Source organism: Ascaphus truei, chromosome 5, assembly GCF_040206685.1.
Source record: "Ascaphus truei isolate aAscTru1 chromosome 5, aAscTru1.hap1, whole genome shotgun sequence".
NCBI lineage: Eukaryota > Metazoa > Chordata > Amphibia > Anura > Ascaphidae > Ascaphus > Ascaphus truei.
In genome coordinates this window covers 273,588,104-273,605,394 of record NC_134487.1, presented here as the reverse complement: position 1 = coordinate 273,605,394, position 17,291 = coordinate 273,588,104, and the positions used below count along the sequence as shown (strand labels likewise).

General features: G+C 43.5%; 1 long non-coding RNA gene across 1 annotated transcript; it reads left to right on the top strand.

The window, feature by feature from the left end:
• Window positions 1-297: 297 nt before the first annotated feature.
• LOC142494574 (uncharacterized) lies at window positions 298-4,547 on the top strand. Its single transcript, XR_012801542.1, has 4 exons — window positions 298-580; window positions 1,401-1,504; window positions 3,660-3,754; window positions 4,399-4,547. It is a non-coding gene; the product is annotated as an uncharacterized LOC142494574 (long non-coding RNA).
• Window positions 4,548-17,291: the final 12,744 nt, after the last annotated feature.

Genomic DNA, 17,291 nt, shown 5'->3' with positions numbered 1-17,291 from the left:
AAGAAAAATCAACATTTTGGGGGCCGCCATCTTGTAGTTCGCGCATGCGCAATTGCAGCCGTGCCATGCGCAGAGAGGCGAAAAGTTGCGGCGGCCATTTTAGGTTTGCTTAAACGTAGTGGTGTCTTTGCGCATGTGCAGTCCCCAGAGTTGCAGTGGCCATCTTAGGAGAGGCTCCACAAGGGACTATATGTCCCAGGAGCCTGAGGGACATGCAGGTAGAATGTTGACACAGTTTGGCAGTTACAGGCAGTTAGAGGCAGTTGCTGGAGTTGCTGGCAGTTGGAAGAAGGAGAGAACTGTTGAGGTAGTGTCCAGGGAGCAGTGCTCCCTTGGACTAGGACTAGGTTTGTCCCTTAGGTCCCAGCTAGGTCCTAAATCCCCTTTTAGATTGTGGTTTCTATAGGGAAGACCCCAGACAGGGACGCTGCGCTTTTAGTCTTATAGTGTCAGGTATAGCGCCAGCAAAGAGACTCCACGTGGTGAGCTGCAGCCTGCGACCTGGGATCACACCACAGGTCAGGGAGAGAGGATTCAATAGACGTTGTGGGATCAGACGGATCCTTTTTGCGGTACCTGGGTAAAGGAGTGCCCAGGGTGGTAAAGTGCACCAACGGTTCACAGGGATAGCACTACTCCCTACACGTGGGTGGGACTGACTCTCATAGGGGGAGGACACATGGGGTACTGGTGCCACACACCCTTGGTACTTTGGGACACACACACCCTGTGTTGTTATTATTGTATTATGTGTTATATTGTATGGTACTGTTATATCGTTATTCTATTGTTAGTAAACCAATTGTTATATACAGGTGTGTGTATCATTTCACTGTAAGTGGTCCTGAAAGGGATTATCCCACACGTAGTTCCCTTAGACACGGGGAAAAGGGGTTACAATTATACTATTCAATTTTGGGCAAATTATTTTATCTACCTGTGCCTATGGTGACCAGATTTGTCCTTGCAAAAACCAGGACAAACATCCCGACTGCGCATGCGCGAAGAGCGCTTGCCGACTGCGCATGTGCGATCAGCACTTGCTGACGGCGCATGCGCGGTCTGTGTTTGCTAGTCGCACATGCGTATGCGCGATCAGAGCTTGCCGGTTGCACATGAGCTGATTACCAGGATAAACTATGGGTTAAGTAAACCCAAACAGTGCATCCAAACCCACAACATAGGCATATGTCCATAGAAAATGAAGCAATGACCAAATTACATAAGGCAGCAGTTCCTCTGTCCCAACTATTGTAACAAGTACATACAGTGAGTGAGTATCACATAAGCGTGATTGAAGAACAGCAATCTTATTGAATAAGTAGTGGTAGCCAATAGCATAGCTTATCTTCATGATGCATACACATTGTGGCAGTGCTCACTGTCTTTCTTGTTTGTAGGCAGAGTGGCTTGAACTGCAGACGGGCTCCAATCCAAACAGCAGTGCAGGGAGACCAGGAAACAAAACGGCGGTGCAAAACCAAAGTAAACTCCACCAGGCAAGGTAACAGCAGTTAAAACTTCTATTTATTGGCACTAAATGATTTTAAAAAAAACACTCTAACGTGTTTCACGCAGGAGGCGCTTTATCATGAGCAACCAGCAAACGCCGATCGCGCAAGCGCATGAGCAGTCGGCAAGTGCCGATCGCGCATGCGTGGTCTACGGGCTAGAAAACAGGGAAAGAACCCCAAAAAGTCGAGACACAGCCCTAAATACTGGGACTGTCCTAGCTAAACCGAGATATCTGGTCACCCTACCTGCGCCAGTTTATACCAACCTCTATAATTGGCTAACAGTAATGTACAGTAATTGTCCCCTACTGTTCTCTCAGAGGCTGCCATGCAGACCAGAGTGCCAGGAATCTGCTGTCAGGATCCCACACCAGGGGTGGCTGCAGAAATACTCCTGAATAGGAAACGTCATCTCTCACAGACTTTCACTTACTGCTTTGTAGTCTGTCTCGCTGTTCTTAGTAGCAGCATGTATGTATATATAATTGTATAGCAAAAAAAAATATCACTTGTGAGCACATTCACATGCCTTAGACAGGTGGAGGGTTTTCTGTCACCTTTTTCACCCACCATAACTTATCTAATGTGTGGGTTAAATAAGGCTAAGAACCACCTGCTCCAAAGAGCTTACAATCCAAGTGTTATGTTGGGAGGCTTACAAACACAATAGGATTACAAAGTGCATTAGAAGTGCTGGCAGGGGAGGTTAAGCGCATCTACATCTCAGAGCCTCCAATAAAAGCAATACTGTACTTGTTTCTGATAAAATATTTTTTTTTCAGTCCAGAATCCCCAAATCTCATATATTTTGGTATAAGGGTAAAGTAGACCCCTGTACCCCTCAGGAAGGGGGGCATGATGGGTGGGGGTTGCGACTCCGAGCTGAGGGTGTATAGGGTTACGTTTAAATGGTGGTCATAGCCTCAATTCATTAGGATAACAAAAGCCTAAAGGGATGATCTTTATGTGTGACAATACGTGTGCGCTATATAATGGTGCTGTTCAGGTCAGATAACATGGGGGTGAACCAGAACCGGTGCAAGGGTATTTGGCGCCCTAGGCGAACCATCAGCTTGTGCCCCACACACACACAGAATTCACTTTCAGATTTTTTTTCTATCTAATTGAAACATATAAATGTTATATCTAATAGATTTTTTTCTAACATTCATATACACTCCCCCCTCTTTCTGTCATTCTCGTTCCCGTCTCTCCCTGTAACTCTCCCCTTCTCTCCTCCCCCTCATTCTCTCTCCCTCATTCTCCCTCCCCCTGTCATTCTTGTTCCCCCTCTCTCACTGTCTTTGTCCTTCCCCCTTTCTCCCTGTCACTTTCCTCCCTTTCTCTCTTCTTCTCCCCCCCTCCATCATTCTCTCTCCCCCTCCCTCCTTCTCTCTTCCATCTGTCATTCTCCCCCCTCTCTCTGTCATTCTCCCTTTCTCCCTGTCACCCTTCTCTCTCTCTCTCCCCTCTCATTCTCTCTCCCCCTTCCTCATTCTATCACCCCTCCCTCAGTCTCTCCCTCCGCTCTCTGTCATTCTCTCGCCCCTCTCTCTGTAATTTTCTCTTCCCCTCCCTCATTCTATCCCTCTCCCTCATTCTCCCTCATTCTCTCCCTAGTCATGCTCCCCCTCTGTCATTCTTTCCCCCCTCTCTGTCATTCTCCTCCTCTCTCTGTCGTCATTCACCCCTCTCTCTGTCATTCTTTCCCCCCTCTCTGTCATTCTCCCCCTCTCTCTGTCATTCTCCCCCTCTCTCTGTCATTCTTTATCTGGTTTGGAGATCCAAGACGGATTAGCAGGGGAGGGGTGTGTGGGCCTCCATAGCCTCGATAGGTCAGGAGAAGATCTGTCCAGTGAGTGTGATTAGGGCCTTCATAGTTAATAGACGTCTGGTGCAGGGTCTTAACGGGGGCTCCTTTTACGCGCTTTCAGTTCACAAGACCTTTTAGAAAAACTTTGCAGCAGTTAAGTATCGACTTGGCGGAATTTGCACCACACTCTTTTAGGATAGGGGCGTCTGGACTGGGTTTAGGGGAGGAGGTTATAAGGAGGATTGGTAGGTGGGAGTCGCAGTGCTCTAGGTGTCACATTCATTCAGACTGGGAGTTGTGCTAAAAACCTGTCAACATGTTCTATCATTTAGGTCGTTCCCCTTGCAAAGTTTGGGTGTGCGGTGACTCCTACATCCATTAGGCTGAGAGGAGGGCGACTCCAAGGCCATGTGGAAAGCAGCTGGGGGTAAGAGGGGATGTGGATGAGGTATCGTGGTTAGGCCTTCGGGGTACACGTTGGGCTCAGACGCTTCCTTAGGTGTTAAGAATGAGGAGGTCACTAGCCGAACCTGGGGGTTTAAGTATTGCATGTGTAGTGTTCAGATTGCACGTGGTAAGGATGGATCAATGATCCAGTTTAAATAAGGTGGGGAATGTGTTTCTGTGATGTGGCCAAGGTGGCCGGTCTGGTCATGTCCTGGTTTGGCTGGTGATATTGATAGATCTCCAGATTTGATGGTGCGGCCGGTTGGGTTTTGGCCGTCATATATAACGTAGGTGGATTAAAGCTGCAGTTCAGTCAATATCCTGCATGTGTGTTTTTTTTAATAAATCAGTTCTGTAGTAAGAAAAAATACTTTTAGCATTTTCTGTTTTTAAAAAAACAACTTTGAAAGACCAATTTTCTTGTATTCTATTTTAACAGCCATTTGCTAAGGCACTGCCCCTTCATGTCCTGTCACAAGCTCTGGCACACCCCTTTGTCAGCCCTGCCCTCCCTCTAGCACATGTTAATGCAGGAGTGCTCATGAATATTCATGAGTTTCCACTGAGAGACTGAAGCAGAAGAAAAACAGATCCCTTCACTAATGATGTCACCAAATTTTGCAGATCAATACATGGAGAACGAATTGACCTGCAGCTATACAGTTCTTTAGGTAATTAGAGATTGCCCACATGAAACTATTGAAGTAAAAAAAGAAAAGAAAAAAAAAGACTGAACTGCAGCTTTAATATCAGGTGTGGGTGCAAACGAACGCTGCTGGTATTTTTGGAATGTTGTCTAATAAAAGCTGTGACCACTTTACCCCAACTTTGGAGTCTGTGTCTTATTGGTTGGCGAGCGGGTGGTTAAGGGACCGGGGGGAGGGGGGAGACCTCTTAACGTCATGCGCTTTGGTATTGAAGGGCACTGCAGAAGCATAACATATCACAATTGCAAAATGAATACGTCATGTAAATGAGTTACTGCTGGCAAATATAGAAACAATTAAAATAAAATAAAAAAGCATAGGGTGTGTTTTCATGTTGTTAGTGCGTGCACTTTATTGCAGCTCAAGTTCACAGTAATTACATTTCTTTCTAATCGTTTGTCAATGCATGAAATTATACACCCTGCACTTTTATTCAGCGCATTGTGCAGCTACATGGAAAAGTTTATGCATAGCCCAGGCACGGAATGTTATTTTAGGAGCTTCGAAGCAAGCTGCAGTGCCCCCTTCTCTGGCCTCCACCCTCCGTTCGCCTGATGAAAGGCAACTCTGTCACAGCAGTAGGAAAACTGCTGAAAAAGCCTCTTTCTATTAGCTGCTGACAGGAACTTTGAGTAGTAGACACCCTGGATAAACAGTCTGTGTTGAAGCAGGGGTTGGTCAAGGCAACAGGAGCTGTGGGGATTGGGGAGCTTTAGGAGGTGCGTTTATTGTTGCAAAACTGTATTTTAAAAAAATGCCATCCGCCTTATGATGTCTGAATCGTCCAGTTTGTCTTCACAGCCAGTACTGTTTCATATTTCACATTTTTAAAAGTTGGCCCAGTAACTTTAAATGAGCAGCCCTCTCTGCAGGATCCCCCCCACCCCCTTCTTTTTTTTACATGGAGAGGAAGCAGGGGGATTACTTTTCCCGATATGTATCTCGGGAACCTCGAACTAATGCCGTTCAGATCCGGCGACCCCTTGCTACCCATTCATGTTAAAAAAAAGGGGGGGGGGGGTGTAGTGGGTGGAATGTACCTTTAATATAGATATCCCCACTGAATATTTGTAGGTAAAACTATAAGGAACATTGTTCCACCACCTTTTTTGAATGAAAGAAAATCCATATACAACTGTGACCATGAAATTTTTAGGAATTGTAGTAAATACTGACTGAGTGGGATCCATGGTTTCTCATTTTTAACATTGAATTATCTATTGTAGTTTAGAGATAAATTAATTTGTATTTGCTTAGGGTTTCCGGCACCTTCTTCCCTTCAAAAATATATCTGGGGACAACTCAGATACTTTCACAACTGCATGCAATGCACCTGAAGAAGAGACCTTTGAGGTTTTGAACGGTCTGCACACTATAATTTGATCTCATCACGAGGTATCACAAGCCATAACAAACCTACACTTTTGAAATTGAAAAAGTTTCATTTTCTTAGTGCACATACTGTACTGAAAATGTCAATGATATCGGTCAAATGTTTTTCTCAACTTCTGCGCCATGTCGAGGTACCAATCAGTAAAAGGGTGGAAGATTTGCCGATGTGTAGTTCTGCTCAACAAACAGTGACATCAATGGATGTCCATGGTTCCATCACCCCATATTTACAAGCTAACTTAAGAAAATATTTTAAAATACTTATAGGTCTCACATTTCTTAAAACGGAACTCCTCTTAATGGTCCCCCTAAACATGTCACTGTCATTGCTTCATTTTGGGCTGGAGAATTGCACTTTCTAAGAGTGAATAGGGAGAGGAGGGTTCAGCACAGTGGCTGTTATTTGAGAAGTTTTCTGAAGCAGATAAGAAGTGTGTTCTCCTGGTCCTATTAAGCATTGCTTTATACTGCACTGTGTTCATTTTGTTTCCCTGCCAGATGGATTTCAAACAGCTTCTACTAAGTAAATATCATCTGAAAAGCATATTTGTGGTATCATACCTCTGTTATTGGTCTGGCTGCTGCTTTTTGTCTTGCAGATAACATGACTCTGAAGGTCACATAGAGACAGATCTTGGAACCAGATATCCTAAACATTCTTTCAGTGCCTCATTATACTTGGGGCCTAATATAACTGATCATATGTTTATTGCATAGAAGAAATCATACAGCCTGTATGACTATTGACTGTTCATATTGCTTGGTGATATTCAGTTTACTGAATATGTTGCAGAATGTTCATTTTCAGTGATGGGTCCTCAACAGGCTTTCAATAACCAAATTTGTTTGTTCACCATTAGAACATTTCACCACTCACAACTTAATAGTTCCTCATACTTAGGTTGCGCTTATAGTGCCGGCGACAGCGACACGACGTCGCGTCAAAACAAATGCATTGCTGACTTTACGTGCGCTTATAGTAAGCGCTGAGCGACGGCTTGGTCGCGATCGCTGTAAGTCATCTCACTTTGATTTTTCCAGAGATTGCAGCCTGACACCGGCACTATACGCGTAACCTTACATATCGGATTATTCACATGAGACTCCACACTTGACCAAGTGCCAAAAAAGTGTCCATCGGGAGTAAAGAGGTAAAAAGCCTTGAGTGGCAGTCTCGTTACCGTGTTACAGTGTGGTTTAGCTGTGAACCAGCAACATTTCCAGTGGATGATATCCTAGGTGAATCAAATGGAGCCATTTGTTAACCTTCTCACTCATCCCTTCTACTCCCGGCATGCACTTCAAAAGCCTATCTCACAACAGACTCCTGAAGCACCAAGAATCCATCAAACACATCACACAGGATCTCCAGCAGACCATCTTTCTCTCCCCCTGTACTCCGGCAACTGTTGAAATGCTCTTCATTTTTCATTCAGACAAGTTCAAATAAACGACTTAGGCTGCTGGCCTGGTTTTCATTAAAGGCTGCTTTGGGTTTCCTCCCCATTAGACATTTTGTCTGTCAGAAGTTGGGTGGGATGCAGCTCGGGTTTTACAAACCAGGGGGATCGTGGTTTGAGTGAGTTGTAGGAGCTTGTGGTTTTAGTAAAGTACAAAAAAGTATGAGAGCAAAGAAAAGGCGACGCTAATAGTAGAAAGAAAATGGTTTAAAAGGTCACAAAACTAAAGATGTTAGGAAATCTAAAAGTGTTGCTTTTGTATATGTAAAATATAATACTATTGAATTATGTGGGCATAGTGACGTCCTCAAGATGGCTGCCCTCTTGTTCATATTCTTACCTAATGAATGCATTTAAGCTGTCCATACATGGGGACCTGGACCTTTTGCTTTAGGATTATATTTCCAAAATGGTATAGGTTGAAAAAATAAGGGTGACATTAAACATAAGTACTTTTTTTTTTAAACTGTATTTTTATGTAGGAGCTGACACTTTTACTTTAATTCAAAGCATAATGGCACTAAGTAGTGTAGGAAGGTGACTAGGCCGCTTCAAATATAAATGATAGACAGTGGGTTGTCACTTTATATTGTCAATATCTATGGGTTACTCATAAGATGCAAGACTCCATTACTTTCACCTTACTCACCTCCCCCTCTGACCCATCAATTCCACACCCATTCCTAATAATCTCTATTGCTATGTTAGCTCTGTCAGTCAAGAATAAATTGGACTGACAAAGACTTCATAGAAGGTGTTTCCAATATAATGAAAAACACCTTTAACAAGACTCATGACTTTCTTTATATACCATAAAATATTAAATGATACAGCTACAGTATTTGAAAACAAAAAAAAAATGTGTATTCAGCAGTAACTGATTGAATGCAGCAATTATCTGTATTTATCTTAATTTAAAATGAAGAACGGACACACCTTAAAAACCTTTTGAAGCATGCATGCGTTTTAGTGACAGATTAAAGGGACAGGCCCTTTCTAGGACCAAAGTGAACTAATGACATACTTAAAGGAGTGGGATGTTGTACAAAAAAAACAAGAGCGGGGTGGAGAGTGAGGGGGAGATTGTTGCAATGTAAGAACAGACTAAAAACATACCATCGTTAGACATCAGTCTCAAGTATTAACATTGGTTAAAAATATAGTGTTATTAATACGCTGTGTATTTCACATAATAGATATCTAAACCAAGGGCATAAAGTTGCCACAGCCACTGTAACCCCATCCGTGTTGGTTTAATCTATCCCTACTATTTTACTTTGATATAATAATGGGACAATACATTTTTACATAGTTACATACTGTAGCTAACATCTCTCTGAAGGGGATATCTTCCGGAAAAGCAGTTATCCATGAGAGCCAAACATGGATTAATTTGCTTGTGGAATTATTCAGTAATGCGGTAAGCTTCTCCATCTCAAAAACATGTCTTACTTTATTGTATTGTATGTCTTTATTTGTATAGCGCCATTAATGTACATAGCGCTTCGCAGTAGTAATACACGTGGTAATCATATAAATAACAAATAATAAACAGATATAAATAACAGGCCATGGGAATAAGTGCTTCAGACAAACGTAACATTTAGGAAGAGAAGTCCCTGCCCCGAGGAGCTTACAATCTAATTGGTATGTAGGAGGAATGTACAGAAACAGTAGGAGGGAATTTTGGTAAGTGCTTCTGCAGGGGGCCAAGCTTTATATATCGTGTCTAGTAATATCCGCGGTGCTACTCATATGCTTCTTTAAGAAAGTGTGCCTTAAGGTGGGTCTTAAAGGTGGGTAGAATGGGTGCTAGTCGGATATCGAGGGGAAGGGCATTCAATAGGTGTGGGGCAGTCAGTGAGAAAGGTTTAAGGCGGGAGAGGGCTTTAGATACAAAGGGGGTAGAGTGAAGACATCCTTGAGCAGAACGCAAGAATCGGGATGGTGCATAGCAAGAAATTAGGGATGAGATGTAAATAGGGGCAGAAGAGTGTAAAGCTTTAAAAGCGAGGAGGAGAATTGCATGTGTGATACGGGATTTGATAGGAAGCCAGGAGAGTGATTTAAGCAGGGGAGACGCTGAGACAGATTTAGGAAAGAGTAGAGTGATTCTGGCAGCAGCGTTTAGGATAGATTGTAGGGGAGACAGGTGAGAGGCAGGAAGGCCGGACAGCAGGAGGTTACAGTAGTCGAGACGGGAGAGAATGAGGGCCTGAGTCAGAGTTTTAGCAGTCGAGCAACAGAGGAAAGGGCGAATCTTTGTAATATTACGGAGGAAAAAGCGACAGCTTTTAGAGACTTTTGAATGTGAGAGGAGAATGTGAGAGAGGAGTAAAGTGTGACCCCTAGGCAGCGTGCTTGGGATACTGGGTGAATTATGGTACTTCCAACAGTAATGTGGAAGGAGGTAGTAGGGCCAGGTTTGGGAGGAAGTACAAGGAGCTCTGTTTTTGTCATGTTAAGTTTAAGTCGACGGAGGGCCATCCAGGATGATATCGCAGAGAGCCATTCTGAGACTTTGGTCTGTACAGCTGGTGTAAGGTCAGGGGTTGAAAAGTAAATTTGTGTGTTGTCAGCATAGAGGTGATATTTAAACCCAAGGGATGTGATTAGGTCACCTAGAGAAAGTGTGTACAGAGAAAAGAGAAGAGGTCCCAGGACAGAACCCTGTGGCACCCCCACAGAGAGATCTATGGAGGAGGAGATGGTGTTATCAGAAGAGACACTGAAAGTACGATGGGAGAGATAAGAGGAGATCCAGGATAGAGCTTTTTTACGAATACCAAGAGTATGGAGAATGTGAAGGAGAAGAGGGTGGTCCACGGTGTCAAATGCTGCAGTGAGGTCGAGTAATATGTGCAGAGTGTAATGACCTCTGTCTTTGGCAGCATGGAGGTCATTAGTTATTTTAGTGAGAGCTGTTTCAGTCAAGTGAGCAGTGCGGAAGCCAGATTGTAGAGGGTCTAGGGGAGAATGGGCGTTGAGAAAGTGGAGCAAGTGAGAGAAAACAAGACGTTCAAGGAGTTTGGAGGCAAAAGGCAGGAGGGAGACAGGTCGATAGTTAGAAAGACAGGTACGATCAAGCTTGCTGTTTTTGAGTAATGGTATAACGGTTGCATGTTTGAATGAGGAGGGAAAGGTACCAGAATAGAGGGAGGTGTTAAAGATATGTGTGAGCATAGGGGTTATAGTAGGAACAAGATGTTTTAGGAGATGGGAGGAAATGGGGTCAAGAGGGCAAGTGGTAGAGGGAGAAGAGGAGATCAGCAGTTACACATCCTCCTCTGTGACAGCAGAAAAAGAGTCAAGGAAGGCAGGAGGAGAGTTAGGAAGCAGTGTAGGATGGGAGGAGGAAACAGAGGGGATGTTCTGACGAATGGATTCCACTTTTTCCTTAAAATAGTCAGCAAAGTCCTGAGGTGAAATGGAGGAAGAAGAGCCAGCTGGGGGTGGTTTGAGTAGAGAGTCAAAGACAGACGAGTCGGCGTGGGTTAGACTTGTGTGTATTGATTAGTGATTATCCATAAAAATTCTAAGGGGGAGTTTCCAATCAAGAGTAATTGTGCATCTAGCTGCTGTTCATAAATGTGCTAAGTTTTATCAATTTGTAGGAGACATCCGGAATACGCCTTCCCAGAACCGTTGCCACTGGTTGTGCTGGGATTTCTACTCCAGTAGCCTGTTTAATTTGGGACAAAATGGTATTCCAACACAGAGTTATCCTAGGCTAGGCTCATAAGACGCAGAGTAATGTGCCTCTAGATCCACAACTTCTCCAACACTGAGCACTGGCTCCCTTATGAATATGAGCCAATCTATCTAGGGTCAGATACCACAGCATCAGGATCATGTTCCTGTTCTCTTTAATTGTTGTGCAAATTGAAGAATTTGATGCAGTGTTAAGAATGTCCTCCCAATCATCTGTTGAAATGTCCGACCTCGCATCTCTCTCCCATAAAGTCATATATTTTGGTTTTTCGTTTACCTATAGGGAATCTAGGATGGACTAAGAAGCCGAGATCAGCCCTTTCGTGTGTTCAGCCGGAATACGCAGAAAGTAAGTTGTTTGTCTTTGAGTGGTTAAACTTAGTGAGTATAAATTGTTTCACCTGATTATATCGGAAAAGTTCCTTCTGTGAGATGTTAATGCAGAATTTGTCTTGAATTTCGGCAAATGATTTAAGTCAACCTTAAATCGACCTAGATTAGGGGTCGGCAACCTGCAGCCACTACTGGTGGCTCAGTTTGGAGTCCGGGCCGGCACTCCCGTGCTCAGCTAGGACAACTGTCCCATGCCTCTGTGCTGGGCCCCAGCTCTCCTCAAGCGTCCTTCAGTTGAAGCTCCACCCCCTCATGCGTGCCGGTCCACGACGGAAGTTGGTCCCAACTTCTGCATCCACCCACGAGATCGTTGTGGCACCGGAGGCCTCCCCCAAGGTAAAGTAAGGAGAATATTTGTGTGTGTGTGTTTTTGGGGCGAAAGATTATTGTGTGTGTGTGTTGGAGAAGAGAGGTTATTGTGTGTGTGTGTGTGTGCGTGTGTTGGGGGGTGGGGGTTATTATGTGTGTATTGGGGAGGGAGGTTATTGTGTACATATATATTGGGGAGGGGGGTTTATTGTGTGTGTGTGTATTGGGGAGGGGTTAGTGTGTGTGTGTGTGTGTGTGTGTGTGTGTGTGTGTGTGTGTGTGTGTGTGTGTGTGTGTGTGTGTGTGTGTGTGTGTGTGTATTGGGGAGGGGGGTTATTGTGTGTGTATTGGGGAGGGGTTTTATTGAGTATGGAGGGGGAATTGACTGATATGAGGAGGAGTGAATAAAGTGAGAGGAGGGAGAGAGTAAACAAATGTAGTACTGTTTACCCCTCCTCCACCTCCCCCCCCCCAGTGGGAGATGTACAGCTTCTGCTACCTGTGTGTGGTACGAATACCTGTTAGAATCAGGAGAGCTGAGTTGGATCTGCGATTGTATGGAGATCAGGACAGGCTTAGGTTCTTTCTGTAGTTCTCATGGTGTTAGTGCCTCCAGCCGTAGTGGGCTACAGGGTGTCCAGAGATCAGCCCCCACTATTGCATTCGTCTCCCTCCTGCCCAAGGACTGATACTTAGACAGGAGTATAATAACAAGGGTCTGTATTGCATGGCATGCACCCACTGCAGATCTTCCTTACAGCGATGCAGAGTCTTAGAGGTCCCAGGCCTCTGGATGGTGATAGCCCTGGTCTTACAGGGCATCTGTGGCTGAATCAGATGTTCCCCCAGCCCAAGGGCTGGAAGTGATCACGCTCATCCCGCCATGGGAGAGACTCACAGCTCCACTGCTCTCTCTTCCACCTCCAGAGCAGGACTGAACTAAATTTGCCACTCCCTCCTAGGAGGAACCAGTAGACCGGACTCATGGTCTATACCTATACCACAGAGAGAGAGAGAGAGAGAGAGAATATATATATATATTTATATTGATCACGTATGTGTTTGTAGGGGTGTAATCATAGTAATGCATGTGCTGTGGCTCACATACTATTTTGGCCAAATAATTTTTTTTTAAATGGCTCTTCTTCCTTGAAAGGTTGCAGACTCCTGCGCTAGATGAAGACCCAGTGGGAATTCTGCAATCTTCCATAAAGGGGTCATCAAGGAAGGGATACCTTTTAAGGTTTTTAATCTTTTCCCATGATTCCCAAACTGCTAAAAACTAGTGCAACTACTGGCTGTGTGTAAAGTTCTTTGGGCTTTTTGCCCCTAGGGATCCAGAAAAGGGCATATAAGGATTGATTAGGGATTTCTAAAAATTCAATCTCCGCCCATCATATTGTTTTAGACGGCCTGTGCCAAGCCGGTAGGTGGCTCAGCTATGCTGCTGCAAAATGTTTCTTAAGGGAGGGGAGGGCCAGACCACCGTCCATCTTAGATGAGGCAAGTATACTTTTTTTAACCCTGGTTTTTGCGACGCCAGATAAACCTAAAGATTTTATTCTGCATATCTTTTGTTGCTCTCGGGGAATGCGGATTAGGAGGCTGTGAAAAAGGTATAGCCATTTGGGTGAGGTATTAATTTTTATTGATGTTATTCTCACAATCTACAAAATACAGTACCTATTCCATCCTTCTAAGCTTTTCTTCAGAGAGTCAAATAAGTTTGGGTAGTTAGCCTTATATAAGCCTGCGTAATGTGGTGTTAGCTGTATTCCTAGGTATTTGATATGATCGTCTTTCCACTTGAAGTAAAAATTGTATTCAAGTAATTTGAAAGCGTTTGGGTCGACTCCTAAGGCCAATGCTTCTGATTTTGAATTGCTAATCTTATAGTTAGAAATTTGATTGAATTTGGCTATTTCAACAAACAAGTTAGGCAGGGATGTTAGTGGGTTAGTGACAGAAAGCAAGATGTCCACAGCGTACAACGCATTCTTATTCTCCTGACTAATCCTGACATCTTTGTATTATTCCTAAATATATTTGCCAAAGGTTCTAGAGTTAATGCAAACAAAAGTGGGGACAATGGATATCCTTGCCTCGTACCATTTTTTATAACTATTAAATCTGGGGTGTTTCCTGCCATTTTAAGCAGCACGCTCGGTTGATTATATAATGCCTTACCTCCCATCTGGAAAGTACCCCACACACCAAAAGATCTGAAAGTTGTGAACATGTAGTCCCAATCCGCCCCAGTCAAAAGACTTTTCCGCATCTAAGGATAGCAATATGGTGGGCTTTCTAATGGTATTAACTAGATGTGTTAAATCTATAGCCCTCTTCACATTGTCTGCTGCTTGTCAACCCAAAATAAATTCTACCTGATCCGGCTTAATTATTTTGTGAAAAAGCATGTTTGACTTCTAATGTCTTACTATAAATTATGATATCTACATTGATTAATGAGAATGAACTATTGTTGCTGCAATAATTGTGGTCTTTCCCTGTGCTTTTAACATAGGATAGTTTTCCCACTCAGAAAAGAGTTGGAGTCTATCTAGAAAATGGGTAATTTGGGCTCTAAATGTTCTGTAATACATATTTGAGAAGCTCTCTGGGTGTGTCTTAGAGGTCTTGAGACCTTTTATAGCTAGTAATAATTCTTCCGGTGAGATTTCTTTATTAGGTAATACCCTGTCTGCCCCATCTAAAAGAGGCAGCTGACATGCATTTAAATATCTCTCTAGCCTCTTGTAAAGGGTTGCTTTGTTTTGTTTGTGGATGTTTTGTGGGTTTATAGTGAAGAGCAGAAGTCTATAAATTCTTTTTTCCAATAAGCTTGGGATCATATGAAATTGTACCACTTTTCAGCCTAATTGACTTTGTTTTAGAAGATGAGATTGCTTTCCCAAGTAAATGCGCTAGCAGCCTGTCAAAACAATTGCGTGAAACAAAGCCTTTTCTGCTTTATCAATTTGAATAATCTTAAGGTCACCTCTAATTTTGAGCACATTTTGGTAATTTTTCTTAGAGGAGGTAACTTTATGTAAAGATCCTGCTTTTTGTAAATTTGCAAAGCACTTAGAGATCCACCTTTCTTTTGGCGCTTTAAAAAAAAATATTTTATCGTTTATTACATTTTAGGGTGTAAAGAAAAAGGGGAAATCAGGGGAATGGATGCACAGAGGGGGGAGGAGTGGGGGTATACATACACGTTTTGACAGTGTAACAGGGACTTATCTCTGTTTGGATAAAGCTGCCTCAGAGCTCTGAATCCAACATGGAGCTGGTTAATTGCAGCCACTCAATTAGCCAGTCTCTACCTGGACTAATAAGAGCTCTGTAAAAAGGCTCATGTGAGTCACAGGAGACAGGTTTTCCTCAGCACACAACAGTGCTGACATGAGGAGAGGCCTTGAATATGCAGGAGGACTGTATATTGGCAAAGGGGGACCAGACCTCTTTTCCTGGATGCAGAGAACCCAGGAACCTGCCAGAGGCTGGACCCTCAAACTCGCCAAGACACCTGGACACTACTGACCCAAAGGGCCACCTGCTTTAAGGTACCGCTGAGACTTTGGATGATAGGCTGGAAAGGGGCTTATCCTTCCAGACTTGTAAGAGAGGGACTGGGGAGTGAGTTAGCCCTTACAAAGGGATAGGTGTTTGTTGTTTTTGTGTATTTTTGTTTGCTCTGCTGTTTAAAGGGACAGGTTCAATAAAACCATATGTTAAATTCACCCCAAACGGTCTCCATTTGTATACCTCTGCACACTTCTCTTACAGACAGTAATACAATAACCTTAAATAAAATACAATACAATCTCGGCTTAAGCAACATAGTATTGGTAGCTCAAAAATTACAATTAATTATGAAGATGATTCTTAGTACATTTTAAATGGATACAGTGATAACAGTACCTGGGTGCCCATGCCCTGTGGGAGAGACCTACTCCTCTGTAAGGTAAGTGAGAATCTGTCTGAACCCGACTCGCCTCTTTTTCTAAACCATGGTTTCAAGATCCACTCAAACGTAGAAATCCTATATTTCAAGAATGATGTGAGCTTTCCTATTACTAAGGTGCGCCAGAAACGGCTTTCCACCTCTAGCATTGTCGGCATCCCCCTCCTCCAGGTTGCCGCTATACAGCATCTTGTATCAAGCAGCATATGTTCAGTTAACTTGCAGTGTCCCCTCGGCAGACCCTCAATGAGCCTACTGAAAAGGGCCAGCCATGGATCCAGTTGGACCAGAAGCCCCAACACTTCAAAAATCAGGTTGAAGGTTTGTCTCCACAAGGGGGAAATATTTGGGCATTAACACCATATGTGGTGCATCATGCCTATCATACCACAGTTTCAAAAACAGAGAGGAGATACATTTTAACCAAATTTATGTAAGCTGAAAGGGCATAGGTACCAATGAAGGAAGAAGTGATGGGAGAGGAGGGCAACACCGGAGGATGGGGAATAAAACTCACCCAAAAGTAAATTAACCTGGTTTCAACCCTGGGGGATTCCTTTCTTTCAAAGGGTTGGGGATCCTTAAAAAAGTACCAGGGGAGGGAATAGAGGGGGTGGAAGAACAAGGGAGAATTCTGCAAATTTAAGGAAGGGGGTATGTTGGTATAGATGGGATAAGACCCCTAATACTAATAACCAGAAAAACAAGATTATCTTAGAGGGGTGCAACTGAGGGGGAGGAACTGCGGGCAATGGCCCAAAACTTCCTCTAACCCTGAACCAGGTATGACTCCTCTAGCTCCCGGGCAGGGGACTATTGAAAGTCCTTGATAACACTGTCTGTCCACGTCGCCAGAATGGAGAGAGTCATTTTGGGCAATATCTCTCTGCAGTTTTGCAGGTGCTCACTTATCTGGAACCCCTTGACGTCCGACAGATGACTGCTTCTCCCCAGGGTTTTGCTCTGAGACCAGAGTGGCTTAGTTATAATGGAACCTGATTCTTGGTGAGGAAAAGAAGATCCAGATCACCAGTTTAAAGGGGGACCCCAATGTCATGATAATGTCATGAGATATTATGTATTTTAATCCATCTGGTGCTTCAGGGGTTTATGAGCTACAATTGGTTTAAAAATACAATATGTTTGATTTGTAACAGGTCAGGACTTTTTTCGGGTAGGTGCTTGTCTTCAAAGAGAACTTAATTGGGGGGGCCTATCCTGTATGACCCACTAATAGTACCATATTGGTGGTATGGAGCTGATAGTCTCGAGATAAGGGCAGTTGTTTTGCTAGAAATGGGAATAAAATATGACTCTCCTGACAACTTTATAAACAGGATCCTTCTAGATCTACCTTCAAAGCATTCTCTGGAGGGTTCTGCCAGGTTCAGGAGGTGTGGCCAAAAAGTATTCAATGTAAGAGTGACTTTATTAAAAATGAGAATATCATGTGACGTAATCTCCTCTGCATAATAAGAGTTATAAATCTGTAATCGTGTCATAGAGTGGCATGTTCTGACACCACACACTGCAGGTTTAAGATTACTAAGGACATATATCCATTTGTCGCTCAAATTT